The sequence below is a fragment of the Mirounga leonina genome, unplaced genomic scaffold, assembly GCF_011800145.1.
Source record: "Mirounga leonina isolate KUSES-001 unplaced genomic scaffold, KU_Mleo_1.0 Mir_153, whole genome shotgun sequence".
NCBI lineage: Eukaryota > Metazoa > Chordata > Mammalia > Carnivora > Phocidae > Mirounga > Mirounga leonina.
The window spans coordinates 30,210,927-30,216,926 of NW_023270387.1; positions in this window are offsets into that span (position 1 = coordinate 30,210,927).

Below are 6,000 nucleotides of genomic sequence, written 5' to 3' on the forward strand. Positions count from 1 at the left end.
AAAAAAAAAAAAAAAAAAATTATATGCTATTATATGGAGGAATTCCCAAAGAGCAAGCTCCAGTGGGTTCCTAACACACAGCTCTCAAGCTGGGCTCAGGCTGCAAAATTTGAACAGAGCAAGAGGATCATAAATAGGATTGTCAGGTGGATAGCTCTAAAGGATTACTCTCAGTCCCATTTGCTGGGAATTAGTGCTCCCAGAAGCAATAGAGGGTCACTTTTAAACTTGTGGTTTACATGGAAAAAAAAAAAAAGTTGGACGCTGTCCTCTGAGGGATTCCCTGACCACTCTTGAGACTGCTGGCCAGAGTCTATATGGAAGGGACAGCTGACTGTACATATTTAGAGTGATATCCTAGGCATTGGGAATACATGAAGAAAGACCACAAGTTATATGCAGTCTATGGTTTTGTTTTCCCAAGAGTTCTTTTGGGATTGGTTTAGAGCAGGGGCTTGACCCTATTAAAAGTTAGTTTGGCAAAAGAATGGTACCAAACCTATGCCCATCTAAGGAACTAATGAAATAATAAACTAGTTGAATAAGCCATATACATTCACAGAATGGAGTATTATTTAGCTATAAAAAGGGATGGATATCTTCATATAGAAAATATCTTTATATAGTTTCATCTTCAAGTTAAAATGTTAAGTAAAATGAAGCAGAATAGAAAATTATGTGTAAAGCAGGCAACCATTTCCCAAGAAAAATATGAATAATAAAAACATATAAATTTTTCTTATTTTAAAAAAGGCATAAACTATATTTTAAGAATTATTTATGTATGATTCAAGGAACAGAATATTTTGGAAGGCATCTAGAGAAACTAGACTTTTATGCATATTTTTTTAATATCCCTAAAATTAAAATCAAATTAATTAATTTAACTGTATATATAGTTGGTGAAAAATCACAGAGAGGGCATATTACAAGTGACCTTAAAAACATACTAATTGAATTGAATATCCCTAATTTTCTTAAAGATTTGATTCTTAAGGATTAAAAAGACCACTCTTTCCACCCCCAAAATATCCTTAAAAGGCATTCTATAATCATTTTTGTTGCATAGTGGTGGTATTCTTTTTTTTTTAATTAAGAAAATAATATTGAGTGATTATCAAGAACAAATTATGTTGTGGAAGAAAGGCAAAAAGTTAGAAGCCTGAGGAAAATTTTATGAAAAACAAACTGGGGTCATTAGTTACTTAATAAAGAGGAAAAGATTAAGCTAACAAATAAGAACCTTGGAGATGATGTAAATATAAATATTGCCATTAGAACCCAAGAAAGTGAAATTTAGTGGTAAGGTGTTTGTTTGTTTGTTTGTTTTTAATTATGAAAAGATTTCAACTTTACAGAAAAGTAGAGAATAGTATAGCAAACAACCATGTATTTACAATTTAAATTTAATAGTAATGCTTTATTGTATTGCTTTCTCTCTCTCCCTTTCTCTCTCTTTCTCTCTCTCTTTGCAAATATATTTTAAAATAAAGATATCATTACATTTTACTCTGAAATAAGGTAGTATGCTTCTCTAAAAAAATCAAGACTTACACCAATACAAATTTTACTGTTGGGATCTGAAAACCCCTAGAAGACATGCCTGGGGGTTTAGTTTGGAGACTCAGGTGTGCAAGCTATGAACTTTAGCATAATAGTTTGGGATAGTAAAGGGGATTTTTAAAAGTTGTTTAAAAGATTTAGAAATGGAAAAATACTGATCTGAATGCAAGGACCTGAAAAAGAGACAGAGATATCTAAATCATATACTATTTGGTGTATGATTTAACCATTTTTCCTATCTCCCACAATGTCTTAATTTAAATTTGCATATTTTTAAATTTAGATGTAATTGACATATGGCACTATGTTAGTGTCAGATGTATACCACTATGATTCAATGTGTATATATTGCAGAATGATCACCATGAAAGTCTAGTTAACTTCAATCACCATACATAGTTATAGTTTTTTCTTGAGATGAGAACTTTTAAAATTTACTCTTAACAACTTTCACATATACAATACATTATTGTAAACTATAGTTACCATGCTGTATGTTACATCCTTTTGACTTATTTATTTTATAACTGGAAGTTTGTATCTTTTGACATCCTTTACCCATTTTGTCTACCGCCACCCCCTGCCTCTGTCAACTACCAATCTGTTCTCTGTACCTATGAGTGTTTTTATTTTCTTTTTAGGTTCCACATATAAGTGAAATCATATGGTGTTTGTCATTTTCAGTCTGACTTATTTTATTTAGCATAACGTCCTCAAAGTCCATCCATATTGTCACAAAGGACAAGAGTTCCTCCTTTTTTATGACTGAATAATATTCCATGTGAGATATATATATCTCACAGTTTCTTTATCCATTCATTTGTCAGTGGACACTTAGGTTGCCTCCATGTCTTGCGTATGGTAATTACTGCTGCAATAAACATGGAGGTGCATATCTTTTTGAGTTAATGTTTTTATTTCCTTCAGATACGTATCCAGAAGTGGAATTGCTGGATCATATGGTAGTTCTATTTTTAATTTTTTGAGGAAACTTCATACTGTTTTCCTTAGTGGCTACACCAATTTACATTCTCACCAACAGTGCATGAGGGTTCCCTTTCCTCCACATCCTTGCCAACACTTTTTACTTATTACCTTTTTGATGTTAGTCATTCTCACAGGTGTGAGGTAATATCTCATTATGGTTTTGATTTACATTTCTCTGATGATTAGTAATGTTGAGCACCTTTCCATGTACCTGTTGGTCATCTATGTGTCTTCTTTGAAAGACAGAAATGTCTATTCACTTCCTCTGCCCATCTTTTAATCAGATTTTTTCTTGGCTATTGAGTTGTATGAGTTCTTTATATGTGTTGTATATGACCCTCTCATCAGATATATGGTGTACAAATATTTTTTTTTTCCATTCAGGAATTTGCCTTTTTATTTTGTTGATGTAGTGATGGTATACTTATTTTGAGATGGTTTTGATTGTATTTAAAAGGGAAATTAATAAATTAAGCTGATGTCACTGAAAGCCAGGAATTCCAGTGAGGGAGAAAGATTTAAAGATGTAGCATTGAATAAGGCTAAATAAAAATCCAGTAGTTATAAATCTGAATCGGGATTACCAACATGAATATATGATTTATTTTATCTTTAAACCAATATATATTATTTACAAATCCTTGGACACAATGTCCATCTTAGTGACAGTGGGCACATAACAGTTCCCAGGGAAAGTTATCAGGGTTGCATAAAGTTATAACTGGAAATATACCAAATGAACCTAGAACATCTTACCATACTAGAAAGCAAGGAGTTTGTTAGATTATAGTCCTGTTAACAGACTCAGAATCAACTAGAAGAGGCTCCCACTGGTCAAAGAAGGGGTAACTTGAAAACCAATAAAGTCATTAACTTCAATCGGTAGAAAAAATTTATGTTTATGAGTCCAAAATGTTATTAAAACAAAAATAATGCCTTGGTTAATAATGTTATTAGAGTAACATTGTTGGCAAAAAATTTGTAAATAAATTCATCATATTAAAAACTGTAAAGAGAAATATGTAAATACTAACTTGCCTTTCCTATACAAACTTCAACTGAAGAAAATCTAATAGTTTATGAAGGTAAATTTATCTTCATAGAACTGTCCCAGCTAGTTAATAAAAATGGAATGGCAGAATTAGAATATCACATTTTGGCAACTCCCTAACAAAATAATGAATCAAAACTGCAATCACTAATGACTGCTAACATTTTTTTAAAACATATTATATACTTTCTGATAGAAGTACACAATAGAACCTAGAAAATATTTTTCCCCAAAACTTAAACCTGAATTTAAACATTTAGATATTATTTATAGCATATATAGGAGCTAGAAGAAGCTATATATTATCAATAACACAGGAATACAATCAGTAAAATCCATAATATGGGAAACTTCACATTGAAAAACAATTCCTTTCTTATTTAACAACAACAACAACAAAATGCAAGGAAAAAAGGATAGAGGAAGCAACCTGTACGTTAAAATTTTAACAAATACATCAATAAAATTTCAGCATATGAATCTTATATGGATCTTTTTTAAAGTGCTTTTTTTGTATTTTAATTCCAGTTAGTTAACATACAGTGTTATTAGTTTCAGATGTGAAATATAGTGATTCAACAATTGTATACATTACTTGGTGCTCATCATGACAAGTGCACCCCTTAATCTCCATCACCTATTTAACCCACCCCCCCACCTTCCCTCTCCTAACCGTCAGTTTGTTCTTTATAGTTAAGAGTCTGTTTTTTAGTTTGTCTCTCTCTCTTTTTTCCTTTGCTCATTTGTCTTGATTCTTACATGCCACATATGACTGAAATCATACTGTATTTGTCTCTCTCTGACTGACTGACTTCATTTAGCATTATACCCTCTGGCTCCATCCATGTTGTTGCAAATGGCAAGATTTCATTCTTTCTTATGGCTGAATAATATCTGATGAATAATAATTGCATCGGATATACAAGACCCAGTGTCTTAACACAATATTCAACACTGGTTGACACAAATATGACTCTAATATCCAACCATAATCAAGATTTTATTCTTTCTTATGGCTGAATAATATCTGAGATATATATATAATATATATGTGTGTGTATATATATATATATTATGAGTGTGTGTGTGTATATATGTGTGTGGATATATATATAGTTTGAGTGTGTGTGTATATATGTATGTGTATATATATACAGTATGAGTGTGTGTGTATATATGTATGTGTATATATATATAGTATGAGTGTGTGTGTATATATGTATATATACACACACATATACCATACCTTCTTTATCCATTCATCTATTGATGGATACTTAGGCTGCTCCCATTATTTGGCTATTGTAAATAATGCTGCAATAAACATAAGAGTGCATGCGTCACTTAGAATTAGTGTTTTTGTATTTTTCAGGTAAATACCCAGTAGTGAGATTACTAGGTTGTAGGATAGTTCTATTTTTTGAGGAAACTCTATATTATTTTCCACAGTGGCTGTACAAGTTTGCATTCCCACTAATGGTTCACAAGGATTCCTTTTTCTCCATATCCTCACCAAGACTTTTTGTTTCTTGTGTTTTGATTTTAGCCATCCTGACAGGTGTGAGATGATACCTTGATTTGAAGAAATAAGCATATAAAATTGAATTTATTTAAAAAATATTATTTAAGATATCGTTTTTTAAAGTATGGTAATAATATTACAGTTTTATTTTAAAACATTGTGAATGTGAAATTTGAATATAAATCATAATTACAAAATTAAATGTTGAGTTGGGTCACTGTATTTAGTAAGAATATTCTTATTTTTAGAAGATAGTTGCTAAAATACTTATGGTGAAATATCAAGATGTATACAAGTTACTTTCAGGTGGTTTAGCAAAACAAGAAAAGAAAAATATGACTGCTAATATGGCACATTTGTAGCATTTTGAACATGCATCAAAAACTTGGTCTCTGGCCTTTCAGTAGGAAAGAGAGGTAGTCCAGTTATGAGAGATGGGGTAAGATCACTTCACTCTGTCTCTCCAATTAGTGCAGCTATAAAAACCTGGAAAGAATTCATGGAGCTATTCTGAGAGGTAAATAGTGATTGGAGGAAAAGATCAAAATTTAACTAACATCAAACTGATGGTTAGTTTTTTTTACCTATTATTTCCTTCCCACATCCCTCAGTCAGGTCATTCTGTGTCTCTAAATACAGTCTTTAGCTTAACATCTAATTTGTCTGATATAAAAGTTGCTACCCCCACTTTCTTTTGAGGTCCGTTGGCATGATAGATGGATCTCCATCCCTTCACTTTCAGTCTGGATGTATCTTTAGGTTCAAAATGAGTCTCTTCTAGACAGCATATGGATGGGTCCTGTCTTTTTATCCAATCTGCAACCCTGTGCCATTTTATGGGAGCATTTAGGCCCTTCACATTGAGAGTGATTATTGA